The sequence below is a fragment of the Diabrotica undecimpunctata genome, chromosome 1, assembly GCF_040954645.1.
Source record: "Diabrotica undecimpunctata isolate CICGRU chromosome 1, icDiaUnde3, whole genome shotgun sequence".
In the NCBI taxonomy this organism is placed as follows: Eukaryota; Metazoa; Arthropoda; class Insecta; order Coleoptera; family Chrysomelidae; genus Diabrotica; species Diabrotica undecimpunctata.
The window spans coordinates 34,647,850-34,667,165 of NC_092803.1; the positions used below are offsets into that span (position 1 = coordinate 34,647,850).

Below are 19,316 nucleotides of genomic sequence, written 5' to 3' on the forward strand. Positions count from 1 at the left end.
TATAAAAAGATTTAAAAGTCAAAGTCATAGATAGCATATGCAAAAAAGTGAAAAATATACGCATAAATATGCACTAATTTACCCAAAAATATGTAATAAATATGCATTTCTTTTAGAAAATATGCAAACTGTCAATGGAAACATATATTTAATAATGGTATATTAATTAACTTTATTTTCATAATAAGAAAACAATATAAATAAATTTAAAAACAATTAGGTAATTGTACTGTACTAATTAATTGTAATGAAAGTAGTTAAAAACTAAAATAATATTCCTTAGAATTATGGAGACAATAAATGAGCAAATGTTTTTCAAAATTTTTCACTAAAAACTTATGGCTTCTATCTGTGTACAGATATTTGTAAATTGAAAAACTTCTTTCTTCTAGAAAATTCTAAAAAATATTTGGTTCTAAATCTATTTCTTTGCAAAAATTACCAACAAGAACGTCAACTACCTCAGTATGTTTCTGAAAACCATTTTTTTTTTTAAATAATAATTGTTTCAAATTTTTGAAAAATGTCTTTTTCAGTGTCACCTTTAACATTTTGACAAGCTGATCTAATTTCTTTTGTTAAGGCTATGCTTTCTACCATGGACACCTTTGATGATTCTAATCGAGTAACAGTTTTTTGAAGCAAACTTAAATTTGATTTAATGAATGAAAGTTGCTGCTGAAGAACGTTGTTTTTAAAAATCTGTTTAGCATCTCGCAGAGAATGGGAACTTTCATCTGTTAAATCGTCAATTATACTTTTTAAATCTACGAAATAGTCTGAATAGAAAAAGGGGCTTCCAACCATGTTGCCTATCGTGTTAGAACAGGTTCTGGTGGAAATGGAATATTTGGAATCATTTCTTTATAAAGTTGAATTCGTATAGGAAATTTGAGGAATACTTTTTTATTCATGATAATAGGGAGTTTACAAAAGGAACCTTTTTTCTAATTTCTTCCGCAACTCTGTTCATTTCATGTGGTAAAGGAATAACTTGTACCTATAAGTTGGTATAAAATATTTTTAAATTTTGTCATGCCTTGACCATGGTGCAGCATCGGATAAAAAGCAATAATTTATGGCTAGAAACAACTGTAGGAAGAAAAAAATTTAATATTTCTTCTTGTACAAAACGTGATATTGTTGAAGAGTTCGTTTTTTCCAATTGCTTGCATAATGTTAAATAGGATTTTGGTAAGATCTGATCGCTTAGAACACCAATCATTAAATGACCGATATATCTTCCTGACGAATCAGTGGTTTCGTCAACACACACGTAGAAGCAATTGTCACTAATGTTAGTTTTTATATTATCTATTACTGACGAATACAACGAGTTGACATTGTTTCTCTAGAGTCCTTTCACTTGAAATATTCAATTTACAATATTTTTTTAAAAAAAGAAGTTAAGTTTTCATTGGATAATTTTGAAAGCGGTATATTTGAAGAGAATAATGCACGGCACTTCTTTTTCTTAGTCATTAACCTGATGCAGGTATCGTGATATTTAAAGCTATTAGCTAAATTTCCCAATGTTCCTCCACGTTTTTCTATCTTCTGCCATTCTAGCACATTCTGACAATGGAGCGCCAATGGTAGCAACAATATGGTCCGTGTATCGTGTGGGAGATCCTACCTCTATTTCTTTTGCCTTCTACTTTTCCTTGGATGGTAAGTTTTTCAAGACGATTTCTTTGAAGCACATGTCCAAAATAGCGTATTATTTGTTCTGATATTTGTGTTCTTAGTCTTTTCTTTATGTTTAGCTGATCCAGTATGGATTCATTTGTTCTTCGGGCCACCCATGGTATTCTCAGCATTCGTCTCCAGCAGTACATCTCAAATACATCTATGTTTTTTTGGTCTTTCTCAGTGAAGGGTCCAACATTTCGATGCATAAGTAAAAACTGGAAAAACTAGACTTCTTACTAGTCTCATTTTTGTATCGGTAGTTATTTCATGGCTTTTCCAAATTTTTGTTAATTTTGCCATAGCGCTTTTTGCGATTGCTGACCGCCGCTTTATTTCTTCAGTACAGCCTCCTTTGTTGGTTATTAATGAGCCCAGATACACAAATTTATCTACAACAGCGATATTGTTTATCATGACCAGATGATTTTGATTGTTGTTAGCTCTGTCAATTATCATGATTCCCGTTTTATCTCTGTTTATTTTAAGGCCCATCGTTAAGCTTACGTCTTCTATCCATTGTAGCAGGTAGCGAGGATAGTAGTATCATCTGCATATCTCAAGTTGCAAATCTTCTTCCCGCCAATGGTGATGTCACCGTTCCAGTCCTCAGTAGCTTTCCGCATTATCCATTCTCCATAGATGTTAAATAGAATTGGGCTTAGTATGCAGCCTTGTCTCACGCCCTTTGTGACCCTGAAACTATCGGTTAGTTCCCCATTTATTCTAACTCTGTCATAATTGTTATTGTACAGGCTTTTAATTAGCAGTATCAGATGATTGGGGACTCCCATTTCAGACAAAACCTGCCACATTTTACTCCAGTTGACCAAATCGAAAGCTTTACTATAATCTATAAAGCACAAATATGTTGTTTTTTTTTTTTTTTTTTTTTTTTTTTTTTTTTTTTTTTTTTTTTTTATTTATTAACACCTGTGCTGTGTTTGTATACTGCTATCTGGTCACAAATGACCAATTATCAGTTATTTTCTGACCTAACATAATAACAGCAAATGATTAAATCTAAGGCTTACCCTATGGCTTACTCTTATTTTATCTATTAACTAATGCACTACAACTAACATGCAATAATTTCACAGCACTATACTCTGCTTTTTACACTAAACTGTTACACATTTACACTAGCTCAAATGGTTTTGTCCTTATGAGTCTTCTCTTTAGTTCAGTGTTGTCAAGAAGCTGGATTGCCTCGACATTCACATGACTATGCAGCCTCTGCTCGTGACTTGCTGCTGTTCTCTTGATTATTTCGATCACAGTTTCCATACCCAGGTCCTGGTGGAGGTTGCTGTTACGGATATACCAAGGAGCATCAACAATGTTTCTCAGTACTTTGTTTTGAAATCTCTGGATAATATGTATATTACTAGCTTTGGTACAGCCCCAGAGTTGGCACCCATATACCCATACTGGCCTCAGTACTTGCTTGTAGATGGATAATTTATTATGAATTGATAATGTTGAATTTTTTCCAATCAGCCAATACAATTTCTTATATCTAATATCAAGCTCCCCTCTTTTCTTTTTGACATGGACTTTCCAGCGCAGCTTCGCGTCTAGGGTGATGCCCAAGTATTTTGCTGATGTTGCATAAGGAATTCGGGTATCAGTTATTCTAACTGGCAAATTTTCTATTTTTTTATTTGTAAAGTTAACGTGTGCAGATTTAGTCTCATTTAATTTTATTCGCCATTTTCTGGTCCAGTTATGTATTTTATTTACTGATAGTTGCAGCTTATCAGTCGCTTCTTCACTAGTGTCTCCTATCGCCAGTATGGCTGTATCATCCGCGAAGGTGGCAATAGTATTTTGTTCTAGCTCTGGAATGTCACACGTATACAATAGGTACAGGACCGGACCTAAGACACTCCCTTGTGGCACGCCAGCTTTGATCTCCCTTAAGTCGGTGTAAACTTCTTCTTCTTTTACTCTGAAATATCTATTCGTAATGTATGATTTCAAGATTTCTGAATACTGTTTAGGCATGGACGTTCTTAGTTTATAGTTTAAACCGTCATGCCAGACTTTATCAAACGCCTGTGCTACATCCAAGAAGATTGTAGAGCAGACTTTATTTTCTTCTAATGTTTTTTCTATTATATTCGTTATTCTGTGAACTTGATCTATAGTGGAATGTTGATTTCTGAAACCAAATTGATGATTTGGTATAAGATTTTTTCTTTCTATTATTAGTTTTAATCTTTTCAATAGAAGTTTTTCAAATAGTTTTGACATCACCGGAAGGAGTGATATTGGTCGATAGGATGTCACTTCATTAGGAGATTTACCTGGTTTGGCGATCATAATTACTTCGGCTACTTTCCAGAGTCTGGGAACATATCTCAATCTAAAAGCAGCATTTATTAGGTGTGTCAGCTTAACGATGGCTTTTCTTGGTAAATTTTTTAATAATTCGCCTGTTATGAGATCATATCCTGGAGCTTTCTTAGGATTTATATTCTCTTTTATCTCTGTTGATACTTCTCTAAGTGATGTTAACGTTATTCTTTCTTCAGTTTGGAATGGTTCTTCCCATCTCAGTATTTCGCCATCATTGTGGTTGGGTTTGAACGTACTTTCTAAATGATCTGCAAATCGTTCTGCTTTCTGTTCGTTACTTCTAGCCCAGTTGCCGTTTTCCAACTTGATAGGAGGAGAATGAATAATTGGTCTCTTCATTCTTTTTGTTGCCTTCCATAAAGAATAATCTGTGTTTTGGTCAGCTGTTAAATTACTTAAAAAAGAATTAATTGTTGAATTTTTTATATTATTTATCTCCCTTTTTAGTTTTTGTGTAGCATTATTTAGACTAGTTTTGTCTCGTGGAGCTCTATATTGCTGCCATTTTTTCCTTAACTTCCTTTTTTCTACTATGAGTTCTCGGATTTCTTTTGGATAGTTGTTCCCTTTTGTTCTAGAAGTTATTGTGGGAGTATTTTCCCAAGCTGCCTGTTGGATATTTTTTATAAAGACTTCTAATTCGTCATCAAGTTGCCTCGTGTTTCTCAATGGCACAGCAAGATTAATTTTGTGTTCTAGGTTTATTTTGAAGCTCTCCCAGTCAGTTTTTTTATTAGTCAATATTGGATTAAACTCTTTTTTAATCACTGTATCACTCATAGTTAAAATTATCGGTGAGTGATCAGAGTTCATGTCCCAGCCGTCATTGATATCCAGATAGTTAGCTGAGATATTCTTGTAAATAAAGAAATCTATCAGGTCTGGAATTTTGTTCCTATCGGTAGGCCAGTATGTTGGTCTACCAGTAGAGATTACTTCACCCTTTTGTTCCTTAATAGCTGACAATAATTCTTTTCCTTTAGTTGTAGTTAGCCTAGAGCCCCAGTGGGTATTTTTTGCATTAAAGTCGCCACCGATGATGTATCTTTTTCCTAAAGTGTTCATAAACTCTTTATATTGCTCTCTTTTAATGGAGTGTCTAGGAGGACAATATATTGAACTTATATTTAAGGTATGTGTTTTCATCTTCACACAGACTGTTGTAGCTTGTATGTGCTCAGTTGCATATTTTAATTCCTCATGATGCAAGATGTTATCTTTAATTATAATAGCGCTTCCTCCTTTAGCTGCATTATCTGGGTGTACAGTAGAATATACTCTATACCCCCTAAATTTTACATATGACTGTTTAGTGAAGTGTGTTTCAGAAACGAGACACAGATCAATTTTCTCAATATCTAGTACTGCTTGCAACTCGATCTGATGTTGTAACAGTCCATTTGCGTTCCACGCCATTATTCGGAGGTCTTTAGCCATTTCTGATTTTCGGAATAGCTCCTTTAGCGCTATGCTCTAGTCGGGTAACTCTGATATCGATTTGAGTTATTTTGTCATCAATCTTGGTGAGCTTTTCCAATATCATTTTTAATGTAATGTCAGTTTCTTTTTCTTCTTGCGATGATGCATGTCTCCTTGCATTTTTTGTTACATCGCTGTAACTTCTATTTTCAGTGACCTCTGCCGTTTTTAGTTTTTTGCTTTCAATAACTCTATGGGGCGCTTTTTATAAAAAAAATATGTTGTGATGTTGAATTCTCTGGATTTTTCTACAATCTGCCGTACGTTTAAAATTTGTTCTCTAGTACCACGTCCGGGGACGAAACCTGCTTGTTCCTCCGCAATGTTAGGTAGTAAAAAGGGCTTTATCCTCTCGAGAATTATGTTTAAGAGTATCTTACTGCAATGCGCAATTAGAGCAATTGTGCGATAGTTGCTACATAAATCTTTCGCTCCCTTTTTATGTATGGTAGTTTCAACTACTTTTAATGTTTTTTACTAACGATGGTCCGACTGGACCGAAAACATTTTGAAAATTTGCAATCCTTTTTGGACAAATTTTTAAATTATTTTTAATAAAAAATATACCATTGCACACAAGTAGTTCTTACTTCTATGTAAGTTTTTTTAAACTATGGTATTTTTCCCTTCTACTTTGTAATTTATGTTTTTGTCTTGATTTTTTTTTAGGAAAACGTATGTTGGACGTTTACGTCTCTTTTTTATTTTATCTGGTTCGTTTTTATTTTTAAAATCCGCGAGCACAAACATGAGTCCGGTTCTGCTTTTATATGGAAGGGAGCGGAATCCACATGAGTTCTTGTGTGTTATGATAATCTTATTTTTCATTGCCGCTCGAAGCACGGTTGAGTGTTGTGTGTTCCCGAGGCTCTGTCCCGATAGTAAACCGCTAGTTTCAAATTTTTCTTGTTGCGGGAAATTGAATCTTTCTGTGGTTTTTAACGTTTGTTGTGATAAAAACTGTGTATATAAAAGTGATTGCTTATCTTCTAGGAATTTGTTGGTATCCTGAATATTGGTTTGTTGGAAGAGAAAACTTTTGACTCTCTGTCGGTAGGTAATTAACGTTCTTGAAAAAGATATTTATAATTTTTGATGTTTCGGGAAATATTTTATTACGTACGTAAAACGATAAACAGAAATATGTTGAATTTTAAAGACTTTAGTAAAGAATTACTAGCTAGAGTAATATTTAGGTACTTTGCGAAAACTCGTTAATACGTTTGCCACGATATTATAATAATAATAATTGTATTAACCTATTATACGAGAATATATGAAGTGAATAAGTCTCAATCTATAAAGTAGTTAATGATGAGTGTTACTTTTTTGATGAACAATATTATCTCCTTTAGTGCTGTTTTTTTTCAGAAAATTTTGATACTGTGTGGTATAAGATAAACAGCATCCGTATAAATGTTTCCTCTTGTACTTTACAATATATGTATGCAATTTTATTGACCTTCTTTAATGTAGTTCGAATCAACAGTATCCAGTAAGAAGTCCTGTTACTTTTCTATCGTTTTCTGGTCTTAGTCTACAATAGTCTACCTCAATAAACGTAAAATATTTTCTAATCGCAGTTCCCTTGAATAAGACTATACAAAGTTCGACTACGATTGGATCCCTTATGCCTTTTTGTCTCCTGAAAATGTTATATCAGATAAGCAAAAAGGAAAGGAAATTCAGAGTTGAACCGGGTTCGTTTTTCTGAAAATATAATTTTCCGAAACCAAGGTAAAATTTTTCGCTTGCACGACCTGTCATTATGAGTTTTTTTTACCTATGACAGTGCCTATTAACGTAGTCCTTATGCCAACTTTTTTAAAAATAGAATCAATACTCCTCTATGGAACAGTAAAATGGCATAAAGGAGAAAACTGTCGCAGCATATGCGATTTTCTTTACAAAAGAAAATACAATTTTCACGAAGATTTTCCTAGGAGTGGCTGAAATTCTACTGAAATCCGACGGTCTTATTTTTCATCAATTCGTTAATGAATCTGCTATTTTTTCTCTTTAACTCTTTAATTCTTTCATTGAGGTACGAGATATTAGTCTGTTTTTTTTTTAAAGTGATTGTTTTTCAGTTTTTATTCCAAATGCGTTAAATTAGGGAGTTAGTCGGACTATTATCTGACATCTTTTCTGTATGTTGATGTATAATTGTACATTTTCACGTTTTTCTTTGTGCCGTATTCTCAAATCTTCATCGTAGGTCCATACTGCCAATATTTGCTTGTAGATCTATAGTTTTTTGTAATTGAACACTTTTTCTTTCAATTTCTGAATATCTTTATTTTTGTAGGATTATCTTTATATCCTTTAATAAATTTGGTTACCACATTTTGTATTCTTCTTCCTATTCGTGTGCCTCATCATTTAAGGACATTGGCTATCATTACAGTCCATTTTACTCTGTCTGCCGCAGTTCTGAAGAGTTCTATTGTTGTTTTTCCACTCCACTGCTTTAAATTTTTCAACCAGGGCGTGCGTCGTCTCCCCACTGCTCTTTTTCAAAATTGAGCTAAGGAAAAATAGGAATTTTTCAAAATTTTTTTAGAATATGTAGATAATTTGTGTCTAGCTTATTTTCGTGTATTTTTTCTCCGGTCTTTTGAATGACGAGGTTAAATTTTTCATTTTCGCTCCAGAAAATCCTCGAAATTCGAAAAAACCCATTTTTTGATATTTTTTCCCATGTTTTAAGCACAACCTCATTTAAATGTGACAAATATCTATTTTTGTTTCTCTCTCCCCTTTATTCGAGTGGAATAAAGTAATCCGCACGGAAGACAATCATATAATACTAGATTGGTATCAAAAACCTGCATCAGGCAGATTTCTAAACTTTTCTTCCAACCACTCAAAAAACCAGAAATACAGTACCTAGATACAGTTCTTGCTATGAAAAATAGAATACTAAATATAAGCGACGACAAGTTTCTAAGTACCTAACAGTCAGAGCAAATTACTTGAAATATTTATTAACAACGGTTATCCGAAGACACTCCTTAAACAATTAATTTGCAACTCCCACTATTATAATGGGCCATTTCATAGAGATGCTCCACAAAACTTTAAATATAAAGATTGTCCTTCTTTGATAATCTAACAAATAAGATTACAGCCCTCTTCAAACGATACACTAACATCAGAATTGGTAAGTACAGCGGTATTAATAACAAAAGTTTGTTTTCTCGTGTTAAAGATAAGTCACCAGTAATGTACACTACCAATACAATCTACAAAATTCCGTGTTTAGGCTGCGAAGGTTGCTATATTGGACAGACAAGCCAATGGTTAAAACAACGTATTACCCAGCACAACGGCGACTGACATAAAAGTAAAAAAACATGCGCTTTTGTCAAACACGTCATCAACACAGGTCACAAGTTTGACTATACTAATGTTGAAATACTACAAACAGTAACTAATTATAATAACAGGCTGTTTCTCGAAATATGTTATATTACCAACACATGAAATGTAATAAATTACATAGCGGATACGAATCAGTTAAGCAGAATCTACAGCAATATTCTGCAATCCATTTAATTCAAACTTAATTTACCATGTACCTGCTACTATATTTTATCTACAGTGTGGCGCACCGAAAACGAAACAGAGGCATTTACTGGCAGATGATTCCTTTTTTGAAAAAACGCTCGGACCCGTCGATTTTGTTTTCGAGGGGGACACAAAATTGGCATAAAATCACTTTAACATTTGCAGCCCCTTAAGCGGGGGTGGCATCATCCCTAAAATCTTAAATGAAAAGGGGGGTCGAATGATCCATTATTTGAAAGGTCTTTCAACTCCCTTTATAATGATGTAAAATTCATGTATTCAATTCAGTAGTTTTGGAGATTTATTGATTTAAAGTTTAAAGTAGACTTTAATAGGTACATCAAATTAGTTTGTACTTCTTTCAGAAGAAATTTGAGTAAAAGCATTTTCTTAATAAGTAAATGATTTTATTTACTACGCCCATGGTTTATTAATAATAAAAATAGCAATTGAAGTGTCCTTTGTGACAAAAAAAGTTGTTTCTTGAAGAAAGATAAAAAGAGAATGCCACGTACTTATTTTAAATAGGAAATAGTACATTAGTTTGCGATTGATTTGACCAATCTTTGTTGTTAAAATATCATTTATTGCTTTATACATAAAGTAACCATGGTATATTCCACAGCAGAAAGGGTTGAAATTATTGAAATATTTTTCGGAAATAATCAGTGCGCTAATAGAACAACACAAATTTTTAATGAGCGACATGAGAACAATAATGTGCACCGAAAATATGTTCTAGAACTTGTAGCTAAATTTCGAGAAACTGGATCAGTCGCCAATAAAAAACGTAATATTGAAAATCCTATAAGGAACGAAGCAACAGAAGTGGGGGTTTTAGGGCAAGTTATTGTAGATCCTACATTAAGTACCCGCAAATTGCAAACTTCGTGTGGTGTTAGTCGACGTACTATCCAACGGATTCTAAAGGCCCATAATTTTCATCCGTATAAAAGTCACCTTGTACAAGAACTTAATGAAGACGATTTTGATAAGCGATTAGAATTTTGTGAAGTTATGAGTGAACGAATTACAAACGATGAACAATTTTTATTTAACATTTGCTTTTCCGACGAATGTTCCCCTTTTTTAAATGGCGAAGTAAATCGTCATAATTGTCGATATTGGTCGGACTCTAATCCCAGAATTTACCATGAGGTACACACACAGCAGCCACAAAAATTAAATGTTTGGGCTGGCATTTTTGGCGATCATTTGGTTGGTCCTTTTTTCTTACCTGTAAATTTGACTGGTGAAATGTATTTGGAATTACTGCAAAATGCCATAGATCCTGCGCTAACAGATATAATTGAAAATCAGAATGATGGTCGATACGTTGAGAATATGTTGATGTTCCAACAGGATGGTGCCCCACCACATTACGCATTAAGAGTTCGGCATTATTTAGATCAGACCTTTCCAGGTCAATGGATTGGTAGAAGAGGTGCCGTTGAATGGCCCCCAAGATCGCCAGATTTATCACCTTTGGATTTCTTTTTGTGGGGTTACTTAAAAAGCAAAATCTATGCTACTCAGCCAACATCCTTAGAAGATTTACGACAAAGAATTGTGAATGAGTGCCATCAAATTACTCCTCAAATATTGCAAAATGTCCGGCAACGTTTTCAGCAAAATCTTTATTATTGCATGGAAAGTAATGGTGGTCATTTTCAACATTTACTCGGCTGACAGGTCAGTTCATTCTTTATTTTTTAACAACTTTGCTGCTATGTATTGATCTCCTCTTACGATGATGTATTTAAACTTTAAATCAATAAATCTCCAAAACTACTGAATTGAAGTACATGAATTTTACATCATTGTAAAGGGAGTTGAAAGACCTTTTAAATGATGGATCATTCGACCCCCCTTTCCATTTAAGATTTTAGGGATGGTGCCACCCCCGCTTAGGGGGCTGCAAATGTTAATGTGATTTTATGCCAATTGTGTTTCCCCCTCGATAACAAAATCGACGGGTCCAAGCGTTTTTTTTAAAAGGAATCATCTGCCAGTAAATGCATCTGTTTCGTTTTCGGTGCGCCACCCTGTATAGTAATACGTAATACATAGAAACTCGTCTATCCCACTATACACTTTTTGTTGTTTTATGTGTAATTTAACTTTTTTAAAATTGTCAGTCTAATTGGAAAAGTGTAAAACAATTGTATGTCTTATTTTTTTGTGAACATTTCTGCCTCTGTGATTAAATATTTATGTAGTTTTATCTTAATGTTGTTTATCTCTTTGTTTTAATAAATTTCTAGTGCAATTCAAAGCCAACAATCAGTTGGAGAAATATGAGAAGTGAAGAAATATGAAAAAAATAGAATTGTTTTAATTTCATTTCGTTTTAATTGCGTTCTTGTATTGTTCGTTTTTATTCTTGTATTTCCTCCTTTCCGATATCAATGGCTTCATTTCTTCTGTAACCCATTGTTTGCTTTTAGGGGATGTATCGCCGTCCAGTTGTTGTTGTATAATGTTCCTCATGATCTTCTCTAACTCTCCATTTTTCTGTAGCATTAAGTTATCCTTGTCTTTCTATTTTCTGGACTTGTTTGTGTATTTGTTCGTTGATCTGTTGTCAGGGATCAGGTTTTTTAGTCTTCTTAGATAAATTCTAGGTGTTTTGGTCGCTGTTTTTATATTCTTTAAATGTCAAAATAAATATATTGTAAACTCAAAATTGTGGTTAATTCATGGTAAAAATAATATATTGTATTAAGATGTTAAAAGAAAATATGAATACATAGTAGGTACTTATCAAAACAACGCGAATTTATCTCTTGGATGTTCATTTCTTCGACTTCTAACCCTGTATAACCGAGAAAATTTCTGTTAACTGCGAATACCCGCATTGCCTGAGCTTAATTAAAGAAATAATCGCTCTGCGGAAAAAGAGTTCCATTAACTTTACACCTCTGGTAACATTACACCACACACTAACATTTCCTTTCTGCCGTTGTGATAAACTTCTCGGAGAGTCCTTCCAGAATCCTGTTTACTTTTCCCATCCAAATGAAATTCAGCGTAGTAAGACGTAAGTGATACCCGAGATTATTTCTGAAGGAACATAACGACCTGAGTAGACTTCATTTATGTAGGAGGAAATAAAATTTAACGAGATTTTCAATTTTTAAGTGTTTGGAGTAAGTGTTGTTGAGCTGAATGGTTTGGAATCTGAGTACATATAAATGCCACAGTTAAACCAGCAATAACGACGTTTTATAGAGTTCTTAGTGATTAATATTATATGTTCCTCTTCACTTTATAAAATTAAACGCATATTTTCTAGTGTCAAAAGAGTTTAATAACATCAGGAACAAAAGTTTTAAAAAAAATGAGAACAGATGCTTACAAAGTTATTGCAGGTCTATTAAGGCCACGACAAAGCACGGATCATACGCAGCGGAGAGGTCAGCACTGAAAAAAGATGATAAAACACGTATTGATGCGTTCGAATCTGCATAATTGCCGCATTCTTCGAATATTATGGGTGACAAGACGTGAAAATGCATCCGTACTCTACGCACAAAATTGCATTCGATGAAATCAAATGAATTACATTAGGTATATATTATTTGATGAATTTGTTAGACCACGTCCTCCGAGAGAACAATAATTATGGAAAAACTCATAATAGAAAGAAAAGTGAACAACTGCAAATGTGTTTCAATAAAATCGTGCCACAGGTCAAGCATCGAGAGGTTTGGACAAAGGCCAAGTTCGTGAGATCAACATCAACATACGACACGTTAGCTCTAATTATGTTTTTTGTAATTTGGCAAGTGCTCATTGATGATAATCCCTTAGATATTTATCACATCTAACCACTTCAGTCCTTTTATTCGATGATTGCGCCAATGCTTCTCTCATGGATGAATTTGGATAATTTTTCTAGTGTTTTAACCTTTTCTAATGTATGAACTAAATTGTCATCAACAGAAAGAAAAGCATACATGCATATGAAGCTAATGGCACCACAAGTTAGATTAGGAGAACAGGAAATCTAAGAGATTAAGGATCATCCAGGAAATCCATTAGCATTAGAACCAATAGAGAATTTCACTTGCCTGGGTTTTTGTGCGGAAAAATTGCGAAAAAAATAACGCTAAATAAAGTTATTTTACTCTAAATTTAAATTGCTTAAACAAGTCTTTTTAACTGAAACAAATGCATGATCAGTAACGAGTATTCCCCCTCTTCCCCCTCTAGCTCTTATTATTTTCTCGGCACGCTTGCAAGTAAATTTTGGAGATATCCATGGGAATTGCATTCTACTCATCCTGTGCAGCAAGACGAACCTGTTCTATCGTATTTGGAACGAGATTTCTTTGTCGTATGCGGTACAAAGATTTTTAGCTAATTCCATGTGCTATGTTGGATTTAAATCCGGGCTTAATGGTAGCCAATCCACTCTTCGAATTTGAACCCCATCAAGATCATTTCTTAGTATGGCAGCTACATTATCGTGCATTAACATGAATCTGTCATATCCAATGTAACCAAAGTATGGCAAAACATGATTTTGCAAGATGTTTTGAACGTAAGTGTCACCATTTATCCGTCCAATCATTTCCACAGCTGCGGTGCATCCCTCCCAACTAATACCTTCTACAAGCATTATGCCACCACCTTCATAACTGACGGTCTGGACGAGATTGTAGGTGGCGAATCATTCTCTAACTCTTATGTATACGTGGTTTCGACCATGTGGCTTCCATAATAGGATTCTAGTCTCAGCAGTGAAAAGAACATTTTCCAGTTAAATTTCACTGAATATGTATATTTACAAATTCTTTATTGCTTTAAGTTTGCTTCTTTTAATCTTCGTCTAACTGTTTTTGAACTTACATTAACTTGTCTAACATTTAGTAGCTCATTTCTGAGGTGCATCGATGTCAATGAGCAATTTCTTGTAAAATTAAGAACAAAAAAAAACGGTAATCAATTGCGGTTGTGCACCTGGGGTGTCCCTGACCAGGCCTTCGTACCAAATTTCCTCTCTCGTGGTACCTTTTTAAAGTATTCAAAACGGTAGATTGACTTCTCCTGAGACATCGTGGTATATCTTTTTGTGTATATCCTTCCTCGTATAAGTGCTGCTTGGACTTCATCGCAGTGTAGAATTGGTAAATCAAAACCATATTTAATTAAACTTTATAAATTAAACTAATAATTACCGAATTTACTATGGTTTTTCCTTTACGTGAAGGTTTTTTTGTGATAAAATGCACGAATTACACTAAACGCTTAATAAACGTTAAAATATTTCAAACTAATTAAGTACATCAGCCTACTAAGTATATGAGTAACATCAGTGATATAAAATTATTTTGAAATAATAGTGACTACAAAAAAAAATTGTAAAATTCCAAAATATTCGACATTTTTGTCCATGTGTAATATAATATTATATATAGACGATTTTTTGTTGTAAAAATAATTTTTTAATATTAAAAAGCAATTTGTTCAAATTTAATGAGAGTATAGGGAAAATTGTTTATAAATAACAATTTAATAATATTTATAACTAACATATATTAAATATAATTATAATTTAAATAAATAAATAAACAATTAATAATTTACCGTTGTACCAAAGTTTAAAAAAGAAATGGACTAGCTAAGTCTGACGTCAAAATGGGCGGTGTCTATTTGTCCCATAAGAAGTTGGAAATATTGGTTTTTTAATTGTTTGAAAAATAAATAAGGACATTTGGTTATGAACATTCATTCTGTGCGATTGGAATTATTTGTTTTTCGTGAATTTGTGAGGTAAGAATGTCAAAGTATTAAGATATTTACTATGAATGTTCATATTTTAAGGTTGTTATTTTTTGGTTAAAACTTTAGTTATTTATTAAATGTATTTCAAGATATTTTGTTTTTGTTTTTATGACGGTTATTTCAAAATAAATCTATATATTATTAAATTTATTTACGAAGTTGAAAATATTTAAATTAATGTTTTATTCTTTTTTCGTTGCCAGTGATTTTATCCTCTAAAAGACCAAAGATGTTCGTTTTTTCGTAGTTTAAGTTGTAATATAACATTCTGTGGAAACCTTTGCCATAATGAGTGTTTAAAAAAAATGTTTTTTGAATGTTGTAATATTTTTTGAGTTTATTTTTTTTTTATTTAGGCGTATAATGGCTAGTAAACGTATGTTAAAGATATCTAGTATCACTGAATTTTCCAGTAATGACAATAAAACTACTATTAACTATTTAAACTACGAGAAAACGAATATATTTAGTCTTTTAGGGGATAAAATCACAAGTACTTAAAAAGGACAAAACATTAATTTAAATATTTTTAAACTTTGTAAATAAATTCAATGATTTATTGATTAATTGATTAATTTTGAAATAAGTCCAATAAAAACAACAACAAAATACCTTGAAATACAGTAAAAAATAATTAAAGTTTAAATAAAAAAATAACATAACCTTAAAATATAAACATTCATAGTAAATAATATCTTAATACTTTGATATTCTTACACATATTCACAAATTTACGTACAACAAATAATACCAATCGCACAAAATGAATGTTCATAACCAAAAGTTCGTATTTGTTTTTCAAACAATTAAAAAAACCAATCTTTCCAACTTCTTATGGGACAAATACACACAAATTGGAAATTTTTGGAACTGTTTTTAAAAGCCCCGCTCATTGTGACGTCAGAGGTTAAGTAGTCCATTATCAAACATTTCCATTTTCCCACCTATAAAGAGTAAATTAATCAGGGTCGTCTAACCTGAAGAACCAGATTTTATGTTTAGTTTATTCTTTTAACCGATATTTTTTAGTTTTTAGTTGCCTCTGATATCATTATTTTGATATTGTTTTATCGAAATTGTCAGAGTTATAGAGTGTGTCATTTCAATTGTACGCGTAATTGATTTTTTCCTATTTATTCAGCTGCATATCGTCAATGACAAGGCCATATCGTTGTAAAACAACCAACTCGTTATAATTTTCCTAACTAAGCTAATAATCCGAATCCCACACAAATCTTTCGAGCATTCATATAATTATGTAAATACATTTCTGCAAAACAAAAGATGGTATCGAGGCTATCTTGATAATATCAGAATCATTTCTACTATGTTGACAAATACGATTCTTCTTTTAAATATTAATAATAAAATCAAATTTATGGAGAATTTATTTTACGTTTCATATTAAATCACAGTAATTATCATTAGTAATGATTATTAAACATTAAATTTGACATAAAATCAATTTATAATACGAACAAGTGTAGGATTTAGCGGTCGGTGTTCTGTAATGATACCCTGTTTTCCGCGCTAATACGTCGTGAAATGGTGTTATTTTCTCATGAGGTTTCATCTAGGTTTAAAAATTATCCTTTCTTCTTTACGTACCATCTCTTCGGCGGTGGTGGATAGATGAGTATTCATACCATCCCTGCAAATTGCGCAGCTATGAGATTCTTCTCATAGCTTTGTTTGATACTGTAGCTTTTTGGTTTTGACGGTATCTATTATTTCCTTAACTATTCTTATCTATTTTTTTCATGACTTCTTAATTGTCGCTGCGTTCAGGGTCCACGCCTCCATTCCAAGAGTTTTCCCGTTAACTTGCGAAAGTACCTCTCCTGTTTCAATCTAAAAAGTGTAAATTTAAAAATATTTAGTGTACAATCATTAACCTCATTATTGAGTTTTAAAAAAGTTTTGTTTTTTGACAACACGTAGAGAGGGGGTCAGAATTTGACTCATTCAAATCGACTTGTTTTGGTTAACATCGTACGCATAAATTTCCATAGTAACCCACTAATACATCAGTCACTTAAATTCGCAACTGCATTACAAATGGATACCACATTCGTCAAAGCAGCTCAAGCAGTAGCATTATTGAGAGAAGGCCTGAGTTAGAGGGTCGTGGCAAATTGACTAAATTTAAGCCAATCTGCTGTGTTCCGAGTGTATCGTCGGTACCAAGATACTGGTGAGTCCCTGAGAAATCCACATTTGACTGGTGCTAATCTCAAAGAAGAGCTTAGAGAGGTCCGAAGTATGGTTACCAGCGTTTGGTCAGTCAGAAGGAGACTGAAGACAGCCAAACTGACACCAAAAAGGGCAGCTACGGGTCGCAAGCTAACTGCAGCTCAGAAGCAAAGGCGATTAGAATTTGCTCGCGAACAATAGATTGGGACGACTATCAAGGGAGTCAGGTATTATTCTCCGATGAAAGTAAGATTTTATTACATGGCAACGACAAGAGGCGTCGATTCTATAGAAGGCCAGAAAAGCGATTTGCTCAATGTTGTATACGAGAAATTTTGTTATATGGAGGCGATTTTTGTATGTTTTGGACAGGCATTTTCATGGATGGGAAAACCGAGTTGGCTTTCGTGCCTGGTTGAAGACGCTGATGAGGTTTAACGGCAGATCGTTACATCAGAGACATTTTGGACGAACATGTGGTTCCATACGCGAGATTTATTTGTGATGCCTTTATTTTAATGCCCGATGCCACACTGCACGAATCACCACCACCTATCTGACTGAGATAGGTATACCTACAATGAATTGGCCTGTGTTGAGCCCGGACATAAATCTAATAGAGCATGTTTGGGATGAGATTAAACAAAGGGTCTGGGACAGAAATCATGCACCAAGGATATAATGGAATTAAGAGCTGCGCTTAATGATGAATGGGAAGCAATGCCTCAAGAATTTATTAGAAAAGCCATCCGAACCATACAAAATCGATTGGAAAGTGTAATTAGGAGTAGGGGGTGATATCAAATACTGAAAAATAAAGAAATTCATTTTGTAATTGATGATTTCTCTGTTCATAACGTCTTTGTTTCGTTAGTTCCAATGATGAATATTTGCGAAACTCTGTTTGTATTGCATATTGTTTTTATAATGCGTCTTCCAAATAATGCAATAGCAGTTCTTGTAAGGTCAATAATAAAGTTATTGTTTGCACATTACATCTTTTTATTTACATACTTCTTACATTGAAACAGAGGGTGTAATCTCAAATATCGCTTTTGAGTCGATTGTTTTGCACTGAATGCAAATTTATTGATCATATTTCACCTATAACTAAAAATACTCTTATTTTTGTTTAAAGTTAAAATTATTTCAAAATACTGTTTTACTTTTCATTAATATTTTCATTGGTTTTTTATGATTTTAAAAGGTGGGGGTACGGTTAGACTCACGTCACGGTTTATGTCAAGATTATATCACGTCACCAATTGAGGGCTAGTTGTGAATAGAATAATTTGTGTAATAAAAATAGCATATTTATAGGTCGATTTCTTAAATATATTTAACCAAATTGTTATCTCGGTAATGTTTTGGCGTTCTGATTTCAACACGGCTTTTACGCCAATTTATGGTTATTGATTCTGATATAAAATGGAATAAATATGTTTTTTATTTATGTAGGTACATTATAAAACTGAACAACATAAATTAGGCGTAAGGTTTATTGGTTAATCCAAATAATGGGGAAACCAGTCGTAAATTAGTGATGTATGATCGTATAGTTGTTTGCTGTCACCGGGAAGTTACAAAACCGACTGTTTTATACATAAACATTGAAACAATATACAGATTATTTCATTAGTATATGCAAATAACTGATTGTAAAAAACTCATAGTGTTGACATAGGACTACAACAGGAATAGAAGTACGGTATTCACCAAATTAATAGTAGAGATCTACCTCGTTAAGAAATCGTTCACGCAAGGTGCATGCATATTTGATGTCTTGTCATTAGTCCTCACCTTGATGTTACTTTACGGTTAAGATCTTCGTCATTATGGTTCTCGCTATTGAAGGAAAGTTTATTTAGTAGAGCATGATTGCAGGTCATACGGAATAGAACGGAATAACAAAAGCGCGTTTAAAAATGTTTCAGAAAAATATCAGCAACAGTTTAACAAATCAATGCCTATAGTAGAATCCATAGTTAGAATGCAGTGTTGGTCTTACCGTGTTACTCAGAGATGCTGCTCATGTCGGCATAGTGGTAGATGTGTGGTAGATTGGCGATAGACTGAGAAATCAGGATTGTACGCGCTTCGTTTCAAAAATCTTTACTGATTCATTTAACTGTGTTAAATAAGTTTAACAAAAAAAAAACAAATTATTTCTATAAAAAATGCCTGTATACATAAAATATCTAATACCTCGTAATTACTTATATAGATACATACAA

General features: G+C 33.1%; 1 protein-coding gene across 1 annotated transcript in view; it reads left to right on the top strand.

The window, feature by feature from the left end:
• The first annotated feature begins 6,364 nt into the window (after positions 1-6,364).
• Positions 6,365-19,316, top strand: part of LOC140447634 (tumor necrosis factor alpha-induced protein 8-like protein) — a 97,703-nt gene continuing 84,751 nt past the window's right edge. The window contains exon 1 of the mRNA XM_072540397.1: positions 6,365-6,582. The gene's annotated coding sequence lies outside the window, so the exon portion shown is untranslated. The remainder of the gene's footprint in view (positions 6,583-19,316) is intronic.